The sequence below is a fragment of the Bemisia tabaci genome, chromosome 1, assembly GCF_918797505.1.
Source record: "Bemisia tabaci chromosome 1, PGI_BMITA_v3".
NCBI classification, from domain to species: Eukaryota; Metazoa; Arthropoda; class Insecta; order Hemiptera; family Aleyrodidae; genus Bemisia; species Bemisia tabaci.
The window spans coordinates 31312852-31335927 of record NC_092793.1 but is presented as its reverse complement, the minus strand read 5'-3'; the positions used below and the strand labels follow the sequence as shown (position 1 = coordinate 31335927).

Here is a 23076-nt window from a genome sequence, read left to right as displayed (position 1 = left end):
AATATAATCCGTAATTGAAAAATTCTGCGGAAAAGTATAATTTTTTGTCAAATGTACACGAATAAACAACCCGAAAATATGAAGTCCGTAATCTGATTGCACAAACACAAGGGGGAAAAGGAGGAAAGTAGGGAATTTAGTGCTGAAAAAAAATTTGGCGGGGAATTTTAAAAATCATGTGAAATATCAACTACATACCTCTTCCGTGCGTCGAAATGAATACATATGTATTAGGCCGTACATTAAGAAAAATTGGATGCCTCGTTCAGTTCTGAGAAAATCGAGTTCAAAGTTTTCAAATATGCAGATAACAGATCAAAAACATATTTCTTCATTTTTATACATTTTTCTTTAATTCTGAGTTAGCTGCATAGATGTGCACTGGGGGTTACATTATATGATTATGGCCGATTAAAGTCGGGAATTTGCTTGAAAACTACGAAAAATGTATATAAGTACCTCCCGCCTGGTAGTTCCAGAAACACGTACCTCCGAACGCCCCCCCCCCCCCTCCTCACAATTCTTCTCGGCCCCTTTAAGGTAAGCGGCATAGGGAATGTAATTAATATGAGCTTAATCCCATTAGGATCGATCAAAGATGTCAGAAGATGAAAATTTCTTGCAAAAAGAGCAGCCTTCGTTTTTATTTCCTTTATTTTAGCGCAATACTTGTTTTCGTGAAAGTTAGATTCATTGGCGAACAAGGAATTTTCTGTGGGAGGGGGGGGGGCACAGGAGGATATAGAACTTGGGATACGCGTAAAAATTTTTGAAAATTGGAACGTCTTGAGAGCAATTTTAAGCCATTCTCAATGACAAATAAAATGGAATTGAATATTACAGATGACAGAAATTTTGCTGACTTGTTTTTAAAAATGTCATACTTATCTTACTGTAGGTTTTAATTGAATTTATTTTAATTTCACTCTCATGAAAACAAGTATTGCGCTAAAATTCGCGAAAACCACAACCGGATTCAGTCAAACTACATTCCACGTTCTTCACTCGGAGGAAGCTGCTCTCATTGCGAGAAATTTTCATCGTCTGACATCTTTGATCGATTATATTAGGATCAATCTCCTTTTTATTACATTCCCTATGCCTTTTACTTCAAAGCTAATTAGTAGCTTGGGTCCATAACATTTTTTGGAAGGAACCGAGCAGAATTGTGGGGGGGGGGGGGGCGCCCCCCGGCCACCCCTATTTCCGTCCACGGTTAAATTAAGATGAATTAAATTAAAAACCGACAGTAAGAAATGATATTTTTAAAAACAAGGCAGCAAAATTTCTGTCATCTGTAATATTTAATTCGTCATTGAGGATAGCTTAAAATTGCTCTCGAGACGTTCCAATCATCAAAAATTTTCTGGGGCAGTCCCCTCGGACCCCTCTTAGCTCAAGTTCTATACCCTTCTGCAGTGCCTCCCCCTCCCCCCACACAGAAAATTCCTAGTTCCGCCCATGCCTTTTTTTTTGCAAGCTAGTCGCAGGCTAATAAATTCATAGATAAGCAGTAGAAAATAGGTAGGAATTAGGTCCATAAGATAATTTAGTTGCTTTTAAATTTACATCCATAGTAAACTGCAGTCGTGCAAAGTTAGATTTTAAAATTACGATTGAACGAAGTGAATCTCCCCCCCCCTCCCCTGTCAGAAAAAAAATTGTCCAGAGAATCACTCCAACTTTTGCCCAGAAATTATGCTAGGTATACTCTTACGTTTGTTGGTCTCCATATATTGGAGAGACTATAAAAAATGAAATTCGTATTTGACAGGAAAAATGAGTATTTGAAGTCTCACCCAATCACAAAATATTTGAATTACAGGAGAGAGCATTTGAAAAGAAATATCGTGAAAATTTCAAAATGAGTGCTGAGGACAAGCCAAGCCTCAAGCAAATACCAAAAGGTAGCCTCAAATGTCCTCACTCAAAAGAGATCCTAAATTTTTGAATCATCAAACTGCGGTATTTCATACGAATCAAGATTTTATTTTTCACGAGATATGGCAGCCCTGTTCATAGCAAAGTCTCTAGCTTCTGCGTGCGGAAACCCCCCTCTACTACACTGATCAAGTTGAAGCATGCATGCATCTCACAACTCCTCGCTCAAAAGAGATCCTCAATTTTTTCTGAAGCATGAGAGTGGTAGTTAACACGAATCAAGATTTGATTTTTCATGAAATATTGCAGCCCTGCTCGTAACAAAGTCTTCAGCTTCTCTTGCAGCGTGAGGAAAAACAATCCCCCCTCTACTACACTGATTCAAGTAGGAGCATGCTTCCCAGTCCCACCCGCTCCCCTCACTACTCTCTCTCTCGCCCACAGGTCCCCCTTCGGTTCCTTCCACGCGTCGGCCATTCTCGTCCACTCTCACTCTTCGCTTGAGGTCGCGTGCACGATGAACGTGGATCAACCCTTCCGGCCCCGGCACCATGCTTCAACTTTGGTACTTTCTTCTCATTCATGACTTCTATTCTCAAGTTTTAGCATACCCGACTTTCAAGAAACGGTCTCGCGACGAGTTTTCGGAGTGCGTCAACCTTCAATGGATATCGTGCCGCGTTTCGTTGGGAAGAATGAACAATCGCCGAGTAGGGATGTTCGATTAGTCAAATAATCGATTAATCGTAATCGGTAGTAACCTAGTTTTAATAATCGATTACTACGATTAATCGGAATCAAATAATCGATTAATCGATTAATAATCGACTATTAATCGATAAGATCGAAAGCTTTGATAATGCTTTTTGAATCTCTTATTTTTTACCATCTAAGTAAGCTGTTTAGTAGTTTTCTTACTTTGTTTATTTTCTGTTATAATACCTAAAATTTTGGGCAGTTTTGCCTGCATTTGTATCTTAAATCTTACGAAGAAAATTTTAAATAAAGAACTGGTAAAATTTTGAAGCTGCACCATACAAAGAGATGAGGTTGTTGCTTTCAAAATCGGGTTCCTCATACTTACAGTCTATACGGAAATAATTGGACTGAGTTAAGCAGAAAGGAACCAACCCACATTTTGGAAAAAATTGAGTTATGAGTGGTTTTGAACTCGACCACTGCTCTACTATCTATCGCCAAAAATTCAAAGTTTTTGTTGGAGCAAATTTTGCAGAAACAGAATTTGAAGTTTATCTTTTACATTGAGTCTTATGCAGGAGACAAACTTTAAACCCTCTTTTTCTCGGTTCGATCCCGATGTGGCTTGGTTCCTTTCTGTTTAACTCCGTCCAATTGTTTGTCTACTTAGTTGAAAAATTCATTCAAGAAAAAAAATGTTTTTCGACTGAGTCCAAAATGAGGACTTAAAATTGACGCGCTGGGTGCAAGGGCATTTTGCATAGGCTCACGTGCACATGCACGATAGAATGTAATAACATAACAACACAAGAATAATTTTCATTCAAAAGGCGTTGAAAACTTTCATTTGCTAATGAATAAGATATCGCTGAATTACAGAGTTGATTAAACATTAAAATCAGACTGATGGAATTTCGAGGAATACTTGGTTTGGAAAATTTGATGTGATGCGAGGTAGAACAAGACCGCAGCTGCAGCTACATCTACAGCCGGGGGGCCAATCAGATTTTAGTGCCAGCCGACGTCATACTTAAAAGTCCAATCACATTTGGTTTGGGTGGTTTTATCTGACGTGACCCATGGCTGGAGGTGGATCAACCTTTTGTTTGAATTAATCGATTATCGTTTGAAGTAATCGATTGTATACGATTATCGATTATTTTTTATTAATCGTTTGAAGTAATCGATTAGACGATTAATCGGGGAAGACGTAATCGAGTACTAATCGTAATCGAAAGGTAACCGATTAATCGATTAATCGGTTAGTAATCGATAATCGGAACATCCCTATCGCCGAGTCACTTGTTCCGGGTTTCTTCCTTTCCCGCGCAATTTCGTGAATCTGTTCGTCGATTTTGTGTCGTTGGACTTTATTACTGTTTGAAGTGTTTCGTTTGTATTCTTGCCGTGAAGGGAGTGAACGATTCGTGAGTCTGAATCGTCGTGATGCGTCAATTCGGTCGGGTTTTGTGTGACTTCAATGATGGCAGTCTGTAGCGTGTTGGAAAACTTGGCCTCTGCTTTCAACTTTCTCTCTGGTATCTGGTTTGATTGATTCTGGACTGGAATCGAGGTTTGAGATACTTTACCTACTTCTGATTTGAATTCTGCCCATCTGTGAAGTAATTACCTTCATTAAGATGTCATAATGTGTTTGAATGATCAATTTGATTAATGGCGCATTGCATGTCCACTGAAGCAATTTCTCGAGAGAGACGAATACTGTTACTGTTTAGTTTCTATGTAATGCTCAGAGATTAAGCAAAAATGGACTGCATTTTGCAATTTGGAACTATAAATTCTGGCTCATCTGAAAAAACATTTATGTGCATGGGTAAACTAATGGCACATACGTTGTTTTTAAAACGGGCCGGACTTCGTAGTTCCTAATTGCAAAATGCAGTCCAAATATTCTTCATCAAATCTTGAGTTCAATCATTCATCGTGGTAAGAACTGTTTTAACAAAGTCAATTCGTATGCTTTGAGAAAAATTTCCATAACAATCAAAATGTGCCCTCTTTCAAATTGATCACTTTTTGTCAGGATTTTTTTAGTCATAACTTTTGTTGCTGATAAATTTCCTCCTATCAACTGTAAGAAAAGTTGAGACTTCTTTTCTTCTCTTCCTGATGTATGTCTCTTTTCCACTTTCCAATCAAAATTTCAGGCGAAGCAGTTGAGAGACAGGTGAAGTAGGTAGTCGTCATTAAAGGTCGTAAAATTCATTAGGTAATATAATGCAAATGCGACAATATTTTGGATTACTTTCTTGTTCTAGGTACTTTTGCGCAATTCATTGACTTATCATTCTTGGTGTGAGGGAAATTTCACGAAAAATATTGGAACAATTTTCCTAGTTCAAAAACTTCCAAGTTTTTTTTGAAGTTATATTAAGTTAGCTTTCTCGAGGTACAAATGTTGTTTTCCAAGGAAATAGGGTTCTTTCAAACGTCCGAGTGAAATTCTAAAATTAAGTTGGTTCTACATTTCCAGTGGCAAAAAATGTTGCATGAAAACTATTTCAAATTCATTGTCTTCTCAATCATATCTGAAATCGTCCTTTGCCAGAAAATTTCAGAGAAGTACATTTGCCAAATTCTGTGGCAATCCTGTTCTCAGAAACTAAGGCGTTAGTAAGCATTTTGGTCGGTTTTCTTGTAGGTATTCCAAAAACCTGAATCGAATATTTTTCAGCATTGCAAACACTCTTTCCGCTCTGCTGAAAGTTAGATTCCCGCCAGATTCGAATGGAAGGGTCAGCGGCATCGAAAGGTTTTCGGTTGGTTTTTCTAGGAATCCGAACGAATTGGCGACGACACGGCGGGCGAGACACCCCACCGGATGTCTGGCAGTCTGCTGGCGGTCTAGCAGGTAGATAAGGAACCCTTTTCTCCGAATTCGGAGCCCGAGCGAGCGATTTCGGCTCATTTCATTCTGATTCTCTCACTTTGATTTTTCGACACTTCGGTTTTCCCCTTTGATACGCTACCGAATCGCTTCATTATCAATCCAATTCTTAGGTGCTCCCTCACCTTTTCTTCTCCAAATTTGTTTTCTCGGAATGAGTCGAGAAACTTCTCGCTTTACTCTGGTTTAGGCACGTTCTGTCCTCGCCCTCCGCTCCCGCCACCCCCCACTCCCCTCTCTTTCCCATCTTTTTGTTACGTACGAAATTCATGATCCTCAGAATCGGTGCAAGTCCCCCCCCCCCCCCCCTTCCCTCTCCCTCGCGTCAGCGGATGATAGATAAGTGGCTTCGAGTACAACAGCTCTCCGACTGTATGAAAAAGGACTAAGTATCTTCCCACCTACTGTGTTTTCTTGGTTTAATTATGAATTTTCGCAATGTCAAAGGGGAACTCTTCCATGCTGTACCTATTTGTTAGTAACTGTTATAGCTGTTCAGGGGCCATCCACAAATTACGTAAGGCACTAGGCTGGTCAGACAACCTCCCCGTCTATCGTTTAAATGCATAATTTAATTATAAGTATTATTAATTACTGGTAGATCAGAAATTATAACGGTTGTATTGAAAAAATAACCAGTTTTTAAAGTCCTAAAGTTCAGAAAAAATTACATGTTTATAAAAAAAACGTTATACCTACCTACGTACGTCTACTAAAATCGAAATTTGGACCAGTCAGTATTTAAATTAACGAATTTTGGAAGGAAGAAAAACTTAGCGTTTGGCTTACGTAAGGCAGCGCTTGGACGGCCCCTGATTTTTCTCGATCGCTTGGGGGGGGGGGGGGGGAGGGGGGCGGCTGTCAGGCTCAGAGTTTCTTAATTTTTTATGCGAGGATCGCATAACAGAGTATCTCGTGCCATTTCTGGTGTCTGTGTCAAGAAATCGCAGTTCTAGCGTGCGGAGTCAAAAATGTTCATTGGTTTTCATTCAGCTAAATGTCAACGTTGCTCTTTAACACTATGATGCGGAACAACAGCCACCTTTAGATGCCAATAGTGTGATTGCAGGGATGCTGAATCTTCTAAGCTTTCACGTTTTCGAGATCCCACAAGCTTTCCACATTCTTCTTTTTGGCTTTCCACAGAATTTCCTGCCAATTTCAAAAATGGAGGGTCTTTTCCTTCTCTTATGCCTCGATTTTAGCCTTTTGATTTTGATTAGGCCCTCTAAAATTGTCTCCTTTCTCCATATTTTGATGCTTCCCTATGGATTAAATCCAGGTCAGGGATTGTAGGGATATAAGGTCGTTTCTCATCTGTTTTTTTCTCATATCCTGATAATATGCTTCCCGCTCCCCATTTTGCTTTTTTTAGTGTTTTCTTTTTTCTTCCCGTCTTGTTTCCTCTCTTTTTTTTCTTCCCGTCTTGTTTCCCCTTTTTTTTCTTTTCTTCTTTTTACTGTTTTCTTTCCTTAGTATTTTTTCTTTTTTGCTTTTTTCTCCTGTCTTTTGTTTTGTTTTCTTTTTTCTTTCTTCTCTTCTTTTTTCGTGTCTTCTTTCTTCTTCTCGTATTGTTTCCTCTCCTCCTTTTTCTTTTCTTCCTTTATCTGTTTTCTTCCTTCTTTTTCTGTTTTTTTTTCTTCTTTTCTTCCTTTCTTCTTTACTTCTTTACTTCTATTCTTGCTTTCTTCCTTTCTTGCTCTCTTGCTCTCTAGATGCTAAAGCACCGCTTTAAAATAAAATTATTTTACTACTACTACTCTCTTCCTTTCTTCTTTGTTTCTTAATGTTGCATGTTGGTGGTGGTGTCGCATGTTGCATGTTGGTTTTGCATGTTGGTGGTGGTCTCTAAGCCGAAGCTGCGTCTCCACGGTTCATCCGACTATCGGAGGGATGGTCCGCCAAGCAGTCCGCCGGGCGCTTTGTCATCCGACAGAGCGCCCGGGGGGTTGCTTGACGTATACCCTCCGTCTGATGGTTGGACGAACTATGCAGACGCACCTTCGGCTCTGAGGCTCTAGTTACATAGACGAATCACGAGCAGAACCACATCCAGGTGGAAGTCAGCAACGTTCATCGATGCACATCGATGAGCATTGATGAGTCCCACCTGGACGGGGATCCACTCGCGATTCGTCCGTGTAACGAGAGTCTCGGGTGGCCATGCGTGTGGTGGGGTTGCGCAAAGGCCCGGCCGGGGGTTTCGGGGGCCCACGTCCATCGGGGCTCAGCGCCAGCAGGTCTGGGCGGATCTGCTGATGGGATCCTCGCCGGAGCTGAACGAGCGGCGATCGCCGTTGGACACCTCGACCGCGGGAGGCAAGTCGCCACGAAAATAACCCGGGCTCAGCGGAACCGTTTACAGGCCTTACAAGATTCACCTCAAGGCTTTACACGATTCACCTCAAAGCCTTACATCCAGGCACCCACTATGACGATTCAGCCGTACACGAGTGGATTTCAGCTCATGGGAGAAAATCAGGGGCGTATCTAGGAAATTTCTCTAGGGGGGCCATGGGACCACCTCTCGTGGTGAAGAGAGCGGAGGGGGGGGGGGGTGAGGAATGGAGGATCCCTTTTTTCTGGGGGGGCAGGCCCCCCTAGGACCCCCTAGCTACGCCCATGGAGAAAATATGGGAAAGACGTGTAACTGGTCGCTCAAAACTTTCAATTATAATTTTTTCTCTCGATGTTTGGTTTTTTGCGTAGAACCAGGTCACACCAACCACGAAAAAATTCCTCGGGAGATTTGAATAGCTCTAAACCTTTTTTTCAACGTGCTTAACAGTGAAAATGTCAGTTTTTTGACGTGTAACTCGGGGGTAATCAATGTATCAAATCGTTATATAAATAAGCCAGGACCTTTTGCGAGCTTTGTCTAATTTTTTTTAAGTCTTGAATGTATTTTGTTTCATATAATATGCATTGAATCACCAGAAAACTATATTATTCAATTTAATTTGAGACTTGAAGCGCGTAACTCAATAATATGTCAGTTTGGTGACGCTATGCGTTTTAGTTTGTGGCCACTCAAGAGATAGCGCTTGTGTGCGGATTAAGGCATGATTGAGTGCGGAAAAGTAGAACGAACAGACGTGAACTTGATAAGTCCACATATTTCTTCCAATTTCAGCATAATTTCAGTTTTTCCCATGATTTTTAGAGTGTCTCGCTTATTCAATGTCAGTTTGGTGACGCTGTTTTCCATCAAACATTTTGGTGGAATATGTAAGGAATATGTGAGCAAATATTTTTTTCTTACATCTACAGGTAGCCTCTCGACCTTAACCCTGTTATTCGTTTGATTTTGTTACTGTAAATTGGCAGGAAAAATTAATGACAGCAAAATGTCAGTTTGGTGACGTCACCAAACCTGACATGTCCAAACTAAACTAACATGTCAAGCTTGCCAAAGAAAAATAATTGTAAAGATATTGCGATGCACGTAATTAAATTCTATAGTATGGAGCTCTACGATAACAGAAAAGTAGTCTATCGCTTGATACGGCCAAATCACTTTTCAACTTTTTTTCAGAACCATTTTCTCCCATTAGCTGAAATCCACCCATAGTACCTATAGTTGTAACTTGTTAGAAAGTTGCATACAGGGTTGCCACAGTCAGGGAATACCAGGAAAACCGGGAAATGTCAGGAAAATGACGGAAATGTCTGGGAAAAATTGTCAAGTCACGTTTATTTTTCCTTTCTAAAATGGGTTTGATCTTATGAAAAACAAATTGAGTCTGAAAACTATTTCAAATCATGTCTTTCTAGCATCTGGTAATCCTCAATTGACAGGAAATTTTACCAAAACGTGACAGAGAAATCAGGGAAATGTTAGGGAATTTCATTTTACAAATTCTGTGGCAACCCTGTGTTATTCTATTATACTTAACTACTCAGTTTTGAGCTATGTCAGGAAATGACATGTGACGATGCGACTCTATAGAACGCTGCAGCTAAAGGCATCATTTTATTAATATGTTAAATTAATTCAATTGAAAATATTTGTCTGGATCCCTATCTTGTACAGGAGCTTATTTTTTTTCTTTGCTATGAACTGAACATGAACTCAAATTTATTTCGTGGTTATTTGCCTGACAAATTTTCAAGAAGAAGATGTAAAGCATTCTCTCTTTAGAAGTGATCCGTTGAAATTATGGATCCTGTTGCCTCATATTCTCATCGTTGACTTTTCTAAAGTATTTATAGCCATAATGGTAACGCAACGCATTTTAAAAATCTTCAAAAATCTGCAGTTGAATCCTGCTATTTTGCTTACCGTGCTACCGTGCTTAATGAACCCATATCCATTGCTTTTATCATGCATAAATGCCGAACTTGAATTTCACGCTGTATACTTTCGAAATGATCCGTGAAACCCCCTTGACTTGAAATCTCATTTACATCACCCTAAGAGAAATGCACAAATTACATAGCCCCAAAATATGAACCCGGCAGAATGAAATAATTTGGAAAAGCAAGGATAAATTACATATATAAAAAAAAAAAAAAAAAAAAAAAAAAAAGCCGCCAGAGGCTATTTTTCAGCTGCTCTCCAAAAACTATAATGATATCTTGGCGATCTAATCTTAGCTTCTCTTAAAGTGTCTCTCAAACTTTGTAGATAACGTTTTTTTTTGCCAAGTTTCACAATGATTTTATCAGGAAAGATCGTTAATGATTATTTGTTTAAGTTTGCATTAGTGCCAGTAAATCAAATGGGACCTTAAATTATTAGGCAATAATTCCAATTGGTCAGCAATAATTCCAATTAATCGGATTTTACATAGCTTATTTCAAATAACAATACTTTTTAGAGAGTGTGCAAAAACTCCTTCTTCGTAACAAGTTTTTTTCATTTTTTATTTTTTTACCCTGTTATAGGGCTTTGGCCCTAGTGCATCTGCATAAATAACCAAAGGAGCAAGTTGAGAAATGCTCCACGCCGCGAGTTTTGAATTATTGCGGTCGGCGCGGCGTAAAACGCTCATTATTAGCGCCTTCAAGACTGTCGGAATACTTCACGCATTGCGCGTACATGACTGCGTGCGCTTTAATTGATGAATACTAGGAATATCTCGGTGTCAGACCTTCCTCCCGCAATGTACCTACACAATTTCTTACCAGTGTATGTACACCGCGAACCCGCAATTTTAGGATTGAATGATCGTGGAGATTTTACACCTTGAATGGTACATCAGTGTACCAAAACTGGAAATTTAGTATTTGATATCGGAGTCCAAACAAGTTATCTACCTACGATCAATGAGGAACAATGAATGTCAAACCGAACCAGAGTTACAGCGATTTTAATTTTCTTCAAGTTCAAAAAATTTAGCGTAGTTCCGAGAAAAATGTATTCGAGGTCCTATTATCTCATGTTCAGACATATGAAATTGCTGAGTCATGATTGAACGTATGCGGATTGCCCCTCCGTGGCGCAACAAGTAAGAAAACTGTTCTTAAGTAACTTATTTTCCAGTACAGTTTGAGAATATTCCGCGTAAAGATCAAAATCAAATTTTTTTCGACCCCTAATCCGACGAAAATCGCTTCTCTGCCCGAAAAATGCCCCGAAATTCTGTTTCCCTCAGATGGTTACATATCCGTTTAATTTTAACTCAGAACTCAGATGAGACTAATTAGAATCCAAATACTTGAATAGAACAAACGTTGCTGAAAGAGTCCGTTTTCTATTTTTGAAAGAATATTATGGAAGCATTCGGATTATGCTGGTTGCAGCATGCCACTTAAAAGAGAATCAATTCTCCCTTCTTGTTTTTACTCTTAATCCTAATCGCGGACGAATATATGTCATTCTTTTCCTCGATCGAATTTTAAATTTTTTTTCTAAATGGTAACGGATCCATAATGAACCCTCAAAGGGATTGATATCTTAAGCATACTTTTAATGATGGGGTAACCCTTTACTTTCTAGTTCTTTTTTTCGGAAATCTTAGAGATTTTTCAGGTCTGCCCTGAGCCATAACATTCCAAGTGTGCGTAGGTTTTTTTTTCTTTTTTTTTTTTCCAAGTGCTCGCGTTTCCCGCAATTTATCTCCCGTTTTGCAGTTTTCATTTTGTGTTTCACATGTTGCTCAAATGTTCGTCAGGATCCTTTCTTAAGTGGTACCTAGCTTCAGACGCAATTGATTACTTTTTCAAGTGACCCACTGAATTCTCGTATTAATTTTGCGGAAGAAAACAACAATAATTATTTAAGTATTTTCCTCTTGTTCATTGCTACTGACGTAATAAACATGGAAATGAACAGCTTACCTTACTCGCAAAAAAGTTTTGAATTTTATTTCGATCTCTTGGAGCCAACAACAAATACATACTCAAGTCGTAAAATACGTATCTATGGGCTTAATTAGGCATTTTTCGTGGGGGTAGTATTTCACCCAGGAGGGTCTTGGAGCGCACAGGAAGACATCCCACTAAGGGGATGTGCATCAGGGTCTCCCTCAGCTTGTAGGAGTGGTTAAGGAGATGCCCATTTTTCAATCTTGGGAATTGAGATGCCCCAGGAGGCATTTAAATCTATAGTCAATGAAAATACAGTTTCAAAGGTGTCGGAAATGTCATGCTCTTATTCCGCAAACCGATCTCATTCTTCACGAGAGACAAGTAAAATTCTGGGGGGTCCTAGGTCCCCGGCTTTCCTAGTTCCACCCTAGTTCCATCAAATATGCGCGACTTTTCTGTACTAACTTTCGAAGTCACCCATGATGTTTTACAGTTTTTTAAATGGAGACTACCGCGAGTGTCTCCTTGAAATAATCTGTGAATATATGTGAAAGAGCGAAGGAAATTCACAGGAACTCTAAATAAGAAGAATGTGTATTAATTTCTTTGAAAGGAAGAAGAAAAAGAGTGAAACATGAATGGTAACTTCTATTGAAATTCTTCATCGATACGTTTAGTTTTTTTAGCCAAATTATCTGACTTTATTGGAAGGATCCTTGGTTGCAACCATTAACGGCTGATGGAAGTACGGAAAGAGAGCAGTGGTAGTGAAACGACCTCGCATTTATTTCCGTTCTAAATTTTTTTTGATTCCGGAGTGTAATTCATGTACCTATTGATAGTAACAAGACGTATGTTGCTCGCTGGTCAGGGGCAAACTTTTGGGCCAAAAATTTAACGGCAATACACTTAGGTCTATCAGTGCTTGAACCGGCCTATTTAGAGTGTTTTTTTTTTACACGGTGAAGGAGTTGAACCGGTCCAAAATTACCCTATATAAGTATCGACTAGTCCACCGGATTTTTTCTCGGTATTTTGGCCTGCCTTTTTACTCTCATACGAGGGGGGACCCTAAAAAAACCGGAATTTTTCTGTAACTTGGCAACAATGGAAAATATTCCTGTTCCACCGCTAGGAGGTGTAACTAGGAGCTATGAGGAGTCACTAGGCCAAATTTCAACATCGTAGCACATTTTCTTTCCATTTTGGCGAGACTTGGCTTCAGGGGTGTTTGGCGACTTCGTAGTTTTTGAAGATAGGTGATTTTCATAGGCTATGTGTGGCTAAACTCTGACAATTTTTGGAGTGAATGTTGCCGGGAACATGATTTACCTATAACATATGTGAAAAAATGTTTTTCTTCGTTTTAAAGTGTGATTTATTGTTCGAACGTAGGCTGAACGCCAGGCGGCCGTCACCGGCTAGCGCGCAAAATAGGGGATCAATTCGGCAACAACGCGTTTTATGCCATAATTTTTCACAGCAATGTTCTGAATATTTCCGTATTACATCCAAGTGATATCTGCTAGTAGACAAAACGATATTTAACCATGTTCATTCACAAAAACGCGATTTATTTCATGTTTTCATCGGTTCTAGCCGATGGCGATAGCGGTTTAAAGCCGTACAGGGGTTTCGGGCGATACAGACCATTTTGAAACTGAAAAACCGTACTTACACTGAACTTTTTGATAAGGCTTGTCCTTCAGAAGCAGCACTTTAAAATATTAACGGAGAAAGCCGTATTTTTATCGAGCAAGAGAGAAAAATTTGAGCTCTAAGTGTTGTTACTGAAATTGACCCATCTTCAAAAACTACGAAGTCGCCAAACACTCCTGAAGCCAAGTCTCGCCAAAATGGAAAAAAAATGTGCTACACTGAAAAAAATGAGTTAGCGTCAGATGACTAAAAATGGTTTCTATACACTAACTCAAATTGTGTGATTTGGACACACATGATTTTTGGTTTCTGTACACTAACCACTATTAGTGCTGGAAACTAATTCCGCTACTCTAATTCGCATTCGGTAGGGTTGGGTCAACCTAACCTCAAAACTGAGAGAGGAGAAAACGGCTTAGCGAATGATAACTGGACAATACTTTCAGGAAAAGAAGATTTCTTAAAAGATGAGAGGTAAAAATAAACTGACCGGTTCCAAATGAACGACAGAGGAAAGGAATATCCCATAGGTATGTGCAAGTAGACAGAATTATCCTTTAGAGAGACACACACTCACACATGAAACGGTAGCGAATGTTCACACTGAATAAACATATCTCGTCCGAACACTTGAGATATTCTTTTGAAATTACGGGAGAACACGAACTATAGAAGTAAGCAGTAAGTTCACAGATTTTCGTAAAATATAAACTGAACGCGGAACGCTTTAATCGCAATTTAATACAGAAGATTGACGACTCCAACGAATATCATGCTTGTTTACGTTTTGAATCGAACAGACGATTTCTAACCTTAACAGGTTTATTTATGTTGCTTTCGAACGTTTTCAAGAAAGAGAGGACACTATAAATCATACCGGGAGTATTTACATTGTCAAACGAGCCCGAAATTTCACATTTTAATTGATTTTCACGAGCTGACGCGATTGAGGCTGTTGTACCGACGCCACTTTTTCGAAACTAAATAAATGTAACGGACAATGTGGCAGTTAGCGTTGAGGGCGAATTAGTTTGACCCGAAGGTGAATTTGTCTTACCACAGCGCTAATTTTACAGCTAGTGCTGTTTTCCAATTCTGGTTCGCGCTCTAGTAAAGTGAAGTCAGCGTATGAAGCGAATTGATTGGTGCTTCAGTACAATAAATTAGTTCTGAAGCCTAATTTTGATTCTACTTGGCGAGAACTTACCAAATTAGTTCTCAACGCTAACTACTTTTTTTTCAGTGTACGATGTTGAAATTTGATCTAGTGACTCTTCATAGCTCCTAGTTACACCTCCTAGCGGTGGAACAGGAATATTTTCCGTTGTTGCCAAGTTACAGCAAAATTCCGGGTTTTTTTGGGTCCCCCCTCGTATACCTACTAATACTTTTTGATTGAAATTATTTTTATTTCATGAATTGATGAACAAAATAACAACTTTAGAAGAGCTCTACTGCGTTGATTTTTTCTTATTTTTTTTTTCGTAGTTACTCTGAGAACAAAACAGGAAAAAATCAACTTTCATCTCGTTCTTCTCTTAACTTCTGTGTATAAGAACTAAGGAATTACTTTCACAGCCTGGCCGAAATCACCGCACTGCGTGCGGGTAGAGACGAAACAGGCAGTGAAGGTAATAAATAATAATTGAACGGGTTATTTGAAGAAGGCGTATCCGTTGAGTTTTCAGCAATTGAATTTGCGCAGGAGTCCATTCTTCAAGGGTGGACACATCTTACTATCGAGTGCTTTTAGCAAAATTGATCTTTGAGGTTTTTTAAACATTTGAATATCTGCTTTAATGGAAAAAGGCCTCAAGTTCCGAGCCACTTCTCCCAGCGCCGAGTACTTTTTAATGATCAAAACCGCGAGTAAGGCACGAACTATGATTTTTAACTATGTCATCGAACACGCATGCTTCTTGATATTTCATACTTTTACAGTACTTTAAAAAATGACAGTATACTGAGCGGTTTTGTGGAAGAAGGGCGTATCCACCAAAATTTTAAACATTTTAACACTTTATCAATCTCTTCGAACGTGCTCGTGTGACCGTGGTTTCACTACAGATTGTATGTAGAACATCGGTTCATTTTCTAAACAAGAAGATGAACAACTGTCGAAGAAATGAAGTTTTTTTTATGTTTTCTCTAAACTTGAATTTTGACGGTTACGTCCCTCTTCAAATATCCCGTTCAATCCACGCACGATCGATAGAAAAATAAGCTGGTAATGGGTCTACGGCTGTCTATTTTTATCTCCCAAGAAATCTAGTATCCAGCACCAGACTCCTAGTAGTGTTAACCGTGCGTCCAGATGCACTAGTTCTATGGTTACACCGATCAGGAATCTGGTACTGGTTAGTAGATTTCCCAGGGAGCATACAGTACATGCACATAAAATATAGCCAGTAGCCAGATAGTCTATTACTCTATAGACCTTTTCATCCGTGTGTAAGAACTTAGGAATTGCACTCAAAGCCTGGCCGAAATCGCCGCACTGCGTGCGGGCAGAGACGAAACGGGCAACGAGTGCAAAAATTAAGCAAGTCAATGTCAGTAGGACGGAAGGCTTTTAATAAATCAAATTAGAATAGGATTTTTTTTATAAGGACTGCATCTCTCAGTCAGACTCACTCAGTAAACCAGACACGTCGTCTGAGGCTTTTGGTGTTAGTCCACTAGATTCATTAAGATTGACACCCCCCCCCCCCCTCCCAAAAAAAAAAAAACTCCTAGCACTGATAAACAGATAGTAAACACTTAATTTCCCTAGCATTTCACAGTGTTACTCGGTTTTCCTGCACATCGTGCAACGACTGTTAATGCACGGCACGGATTGCCTACTCGTAAGGGGCTGTCAGCAGAATTTCTTACTAGATTCCAGCTCCGTCCCTTGCGTTTCTATGATGATTTTGGTAGTTCTTTTATGCATCACTTTTAACCTCGTTATGCAAAAGTAACATATCTACTCGGGATTTTCATTGAACATAGGACTTTCCCCCTAAATTGTTGCAACTGTGCTTTTGTTTAAGATTGAGAATGCGCAAGTGTCCTCTTAAGATCGCCATTATTTTGCGATATCGACAGTCAATTTTTATGAAATGTGAAAGGAAAAACGGACACGCAATATTTTTTAAAATATAATTTTGACGCAAGTCTACCTTTCCACGTAAAACGTTCAAACGTCTGCATTCCTTTTTTTAAAAAACTAATTTAAAATCAAATGAAAGCGTTTACTTCGATGAGTAGATTTTACTATTCCCGTGATAAAAGGTAGCTCATGTATTGAAGAAATATTATCAGCAATAGGGCCGTTCAAGTATTTCGTAAGGCATTTTGGCCAAATTTTTGACCCCCTCCCCATCTCATTTCTGAGGCACCCGTAATACACTTTCTTATCCCCTTGCTTTTTGAAACACGTAAGACTGGCATAGAGACCCCAGAATGAGACTTTCCTCTCCTTCCCTTCAAATTGCTCAGAAAATATACAATGAAGCGTTAAATCTAGTTAGTTAAAACTAGCCGAACTTTCGTTTAAAACAAAACAAAAAAAGTCATTTTTAAGACCAATAGGTCCCGGGTTCGAATTCCGGTAGTGAAGACAAATTTTCAAGGAACTGACGAATGGAGCTGCAGAAACAGACTTCTTTCGGCCTTAATCCCTGGAAATTGGTCTTCAAATTACTCAGGAAATATACAATGCAGCCATGAATATAGCCGAACTTTCGTTTAAAACAAAGAAGTTCCTTTTCTTTACCATTGGGTCCCGGATTTGAATCCCTATGGTGACGATAAATTTTCAAGGAACTGACGAGCGGAGCTGCATAAAGACTCCTTTCGGCCTTAATCCCTGAAAATTGGACTTCAAATTACTCAGGAAATATATAATGTAGCCTGAATTATAGCTGAGCTTTTGTTTTAAACGTAAAAGTTCCTTTCTTAGACCAATAGGTCTTGGGTTTGAATCCCGGTGATGGCGACAACATTTCAAGGAACTGACGAATGGAGCTGCAGAAACAGACTTCTTTCGGCCTTAATCCCTGAAAGTTGGACTTCAAATTACTCAGAAAGTATATAGTACAGCCTGAAATATAGCTGAACTTTTGTTTAGACAGAAAAGTTCCTATTTTAGACCAATAGGTCCCGGGTTCGAATTCGGGTAGTGAAGACAAATTTTCAAGGAACTGACGAATGGAGCTGCAGAAACAGACTCCTTTCGGCCTTAATCCCTGAAAATTGGACTTCAAATTACTCGGGAATTTTTAATGTAGCCTGAAATATAGCGGAAATTTTGTTTAAAACGAAAAAAGTTCCTTTCTCAGACCAATAGGTCTCGGGTTTGCATCCCGGTGATGGCGACAAATTTTCAAGGAACTGACGAGTGGATCTGCAGAAACAGACTTCACTCGGCCTTAATCCCTGAACGTTTGAAAGCCTGGAGCCTGGATGCGTAATAACCCTAAATCGTTGCTCATTTAAGGTTGCAGGATCCTCAAAAGGATTAAAAACCTCACATAACTTTAAAAAAAGTTCCTTTCTAAAATGGAAAGTTTCCCCCAGATCCAATTAGACAAGTTCAGACCTCTTCCCTGCTATATGTGGCTCACGTTATACTTGAATACCCCTAATGATATTCTTGCCTTCAAAAAATCGGAAATATTTCACGGCGTTGTGTATCTTAGTCTATGAAATATTTTCGTGAAAATTAAAAGCTTTCCAAACTTTCTCTCCTTTTAAGGACCTTGTATTTAACCGCCTATTCACAGCAGGGGCTGTCTGCTGTTTTTCCCAACTAAGTAAGTACTGCCATCGTGAATCCCATTTTCTCGCCTGTTCCGATTTATGACTTATCTCAAGACGCCAAGTTTGATCCAAATCATCGTTATCGTTGTCTCGTCATCGTTTTCTGTCCAGAATCGGCTACATCAACAATCTCACCCCTGCTCTCGACTCCTTGAAATAAGATTAATTAAAAAATGAAAACACGTATGAAACTATTCATAAGTCAATATTTTCAAGAACGCAGCGTTGATTTTCGTCACTAGCTATGGACTTACAAAAATTCTCGTGTCCTGGAGACTTCGATTCATTTTAGTAGTATGCTAAATGGTTTTTCAGGATGTAAAGGATAGTAATCTTACCATTTCATGTCAACGTGATCGTTGAATCGTCCAGATTATGAAGGTACACTCAGTGCATCAAACGGACATTATCAGGATTTTGGATCAGCATGCTGTACAATGCGAACATTCCGAATGAGTTCTCTTGTGAATCCGATGATTAACCTTTCGAGCAGTACGGTTTTGACAAGGCAAAAAAAAATTGGATGAATGTTTTATATGAACTACTAAATACCACTGATGTCTCGCGGCTACCCTTTTCACTTTTACGGTGTCTGTATTTTTGGCTGAACGTTCAATGAGCACCACATCACGAATATTTTTGGTCAATTTTTGTATTGCAGTTAATCAGGGGCGCGGAAAGCTTTTTCGTGGATATTTCCACGAGCAAAAACAAACACTCCCTATATGCAGTATTACACAGCGCGGTGCAGGTACTTCCAGCTGAAATGCTCTCTAGGTAATTTTGACAAAAAAAAATGAGAGCGGTTGAAGTAACCTCAACAAATAAATAGTCGCAGTCTACATAATAGGAATAAAATACCAGCGCATGCAGCTACAGTAACTTACACCAAAATCAGCGTTCGGTCATTCATGTATCACTTTTGATTCACTTTTGATCCGATATGAAGCATTTATGGAGTTTTCAGCAAAAAGAATGCACTTCTATTAATTTTAATACGCCCACGCTGTTGCGAATTCGAATAATCGCCGCCAATTAGCGCACGCACGATATAAAGCGCCTTCAACACAGTAGATATACTACAAACGCAACACATACATTCCGATGTGCAAATTCCCTATACCGAGCCTTCTAGCGTCTGCACCGTACATTACACCGTCCACCGGGATCTTCGGATCGAACGATCGCTGGAGCACAATTCTCCCCGCCTGCAATCAATGGAAATAAGTTTCGATAGTATGAAGACACCAAAATGCAACGACGTTAATTATCAATGGGCTTAAATCCCGAAGAATCAGGCAAAACCTCAGGATGCACGCTTCTCATTGCATCATTCAACGATAGGAAAATCGCTCACGGATTGATCTTTTCCACATTTTCACGAAGTGAAACAAGACGGAAAGAGCGCGGAGTTAACGCAACATTCAAACGTCTGTCACCTGGTCTATTGAAACAGCCTGATAGTCGCCGAATGCGGCCGACAAGGTCACAACTCCAATCCGACGAAATTCGCTCGAGGTATGAAGATCGCAAGAAGAGGTGCAGGTTTCCAGAATGAGGTGTGTCGATCACCAGAGCATTGTGGAACCTATTGAAAGTCAATTTTAAAAGTCAACATTTTGAGGTCATTGATGAATCCATCATGATATTGCAACATTGACCAGAAAGGCAGTGTTCTCCTCTCGCAGGGAATGCGCACTCAGTTTCGAGTGGAGCCGCAGAGGAGTGCGAGGTAATCTACTCCAAGAAATCGGACTCGATGAAGTTAGACTCGAAGCAGTCAAAACTTAAAGAATATGAAGTATATTGAAGTATGAACTAACTTACTGGATGAAGAAGGAATAGTAGCCAAAGAAATGAGCCCCAAAAAACTCATTGTGCCAGATCAAAGCGCCGAGCCCTTTGTAATTTATCGGAGCGGAACATTTTCATCCTTTAAATAAAATAGTCACTCAACGGAATCCGATAAATTGGCAGTCAGAATTTGTATCGTTCACTCGAAAGGACGGATAATTTTGCCAAGCAGTTTGATGGCCAAGAAACAAAGCTGACACCAGTGAAAAAGTCGCTCATTGCAACACCAGGATGAAGAAATGATTTTTTGTGGTAAAGAAAGAAGTGCTGACACCACCGGACAGACTGCTCAGATCGCAGAGCTTTTTATAATTTGACGGAACAGAACATTTTTACCGTTTAACCAAAAAGATGACTCAACTAAATCAAATGGATTGGAAACAAGAATTTTCATTGCAAAAATATTAGCTATCCCTGTGGGTGCACCGTGCAGGCTCAGTCCCTGCGAACGTGAATATATCCGCTGCACATGGAGAAGAGAGCGTCATGGATGAGATGTAAAGCTGAACAGAGAAATCGCCAGATATTATTTACTGGAAACATGGAGCTGAAACTAACTTTGCGTGGACAAGACGAGAGGACAACCATCGGACAAGATGATTCCCGAAAATTTTGCTCGGATGAAGGAAGGTGATGAAGATCAACGAAATGAAGGATCGAGCAACGTGAACAATTAAACGTCAGGACGGAAGGTCGGAACGGTGGCGTAGATTCTAGGGTTTAATGGTAGACTTTTTTCTAAAAAAAAACTGGGAAAAGTAGAAAAAAATTAAAAAAGAATCAGTGAAAGAAAAATGAAGTAAAGAAAAATGAAAAAAAAAAAAAAAAAAAAAAAAAAAAACGAAAAAAAAAAACGAAAAAAAAACGAAAAAAAAAACGAAAAAAAAAACAAAAAAAAAAACAAAAAAAACAAAAAAAACAACAAAAAAACAACAAAAAACAACAAAAAAAACAAACAAAAAAAACAACGAAAAAAAACAAAACAAAACAAAAAAAACAAAAACAAAAAAAAAAACAAAAAAAAACAAAAAAAAAAAAAAACAAAAAAAAAAAAAAAATTTGCAAGATAGAAAACAGATAATGTCTCTTAATATAAGAATGTATTTTAATTTGTAAGTGCAAGTTTGTAGCTTAGAGGCGAAGGGTTGTACTAACATATCTTTCATTTAAGGCTTCTTGGAAAATATGGCTTTGCCCCCCACTCCCTCTTTCTCGTAATTCAATCTCCATTTTTAAAATTAAATTGTCCTCTTTCAAGTATGCCAACCAAGTTTTCCAAACTTTCCATCAATTAGCAAGTTTTACCCAGCATTCCATAAATTGCGTTATTTTAACTCTCCGAAAGGTATTTATTACGACCCTTCGACTCTGAGTAACTAAATAATGTACCTCAATCAATTATTTCGCCAGGCCTTACAGTAGCCTGTCGCTGCATTTTGTGAACGCAAATTTCCATTGAAACTTACGGAGCAAACAGCTCTTAGCCTTTAAAGTGCTGGGACACTGGCCTTTTTTTGACAACTGTTACGATTTTAGCATCGGTAACAATGCTTTTTTATTACCAGGGTAAATCAGGCAGGCAGGAACATCGGGGAAAATTCTGGTGGACCGGTCAATACTTAGCGTTAGGTAATTCGGATCGCGACTGGCTCCTTCTTAGGTACGGGAAAAAAAAAAAAAAAAAACAAACAAACAAACCGGTTTAAGTATTGATAAGCCGACACTCGTGGTCATTTTTTCGGGCCCAGTCCGCCCTTGGTTCTTATTGGAACCGTAATTATGGTTTCCACAGAAGCGCAATCGCACCTAAAACTATTAATATTAGGCTTGATCTAAACATGGACCTAAAATCATGAAAATCGAGGTTCCCTTTACTTTGTGTATGCTCCAACTGTGCTCACGTTCTAATTGAAACGCAGCATGCGTTGCTTATATGTTTCTTACAACTACATTCCATGGGTATTTCTAACAGCCTTTTACTTGCGACCATATAAGCAACCAAGTATCCGTTAATGAAAAGTATCATCATTACTGTGAGTTCTATGATATTCTTAATGTTTATTTTTTACTACGCGGTAAAGTTGTAAATTCTCCATTTTAAAAATTGTAAATATTCATTGCTTGCCCCGCTTCGTTTCGAAGATCTGCCGGCCGGTTTTCATGATTTTCGCGGCTATCAATAGGGGATAGTTCGCCCCAGGTGAGCCCGCTCCATTCAGATTAACTTACGGGAGTCCGTAAAGTGTCTCCTAGCCGTAGGGTTTGGGCCGCATAGTAGCCAAGGATCGTACCCCTTTATTTATAGGGTAATGAATCATATCTTCAGGATTTTCTCTTTTACTCACGTACCCTCAAAGTCGTATTTTTTAATATTTTGTTTACCTCTCCATCTTTAAGCATCAAATATAAAAAGGGTACTCTTTCCGTTTCGAGATTTTCAAGGAAAGTTCGCTGAGTCAGTAGTTCATTTCGGGGAAGTTTGGATCCTAACGAGCATTGCGAGTGCAACAGTTTAGCAACATTTCACTGTCGGTGTAATTTTATGACCGGGAAACGCGAGAGTGACTTCATTATGATAGATCTGCACCCTCCCTTATTTTTCCTGCTTCAAAGCTTCAAAAACAAGTCGTCTCGTGAGGAGATGTTATCTGTGCGGGATCTCCTTTCAATTACTTGCTAATCTCTGACGTGCCCGAAATTGGAATAATCGTAAAATCTGCGCATACTTTAGATGTTACGAATCTCCGTGTTTCTGAAACGCTGAACGTCTGCAACACTTTGAAACGTATTTATAGAACCATCCAAAGTTTTTATGTAGCCGACCGCGGTGTTAGGTGAATTCAACTGTTTTACGAGCTTGAATATTCATACCTTCCTGGACGTTTAAAAGTTTCCCAATCTGAGTTTAAAATGTACGTCCACGGCACTAGTTGAGAGAGAGATGTGTTGTTTTGAAATATCGCCCTTTTTTTAAAAATAATGTTATGTGATGTCTTGCGAGGAATACCTGTAGTTTTACA

General features: G+C 39.2%; 1 protein-coding gene across 2 annotated transcripts in view; it reads left to right on the top strand.

Annotated features, from left to right (window-relative positions):
* Positions 1-3875: 3875 nt before the first annotated feature.
* The window catches only part of Hs3st-A (Heparan sulfate 3-O sulfotransferase-A), a 186155-nt gene continuing 166954 nt past the window's right edge, over positions 3876-23076 (top strand). Inside the window, exon 1 of one of the 2 annotated variants that reach the window (XM_072299679.1) lies at positions 3876-4118. The gene's annotated coding sequence lies outside the window, so the exon portion shown is untranslated. Of the gene's footprint in view, positions 4154-23076 lie in introns of both variants that reach the window. The other variant, XM_019057630.2, reaches the window with a different exon arrangement.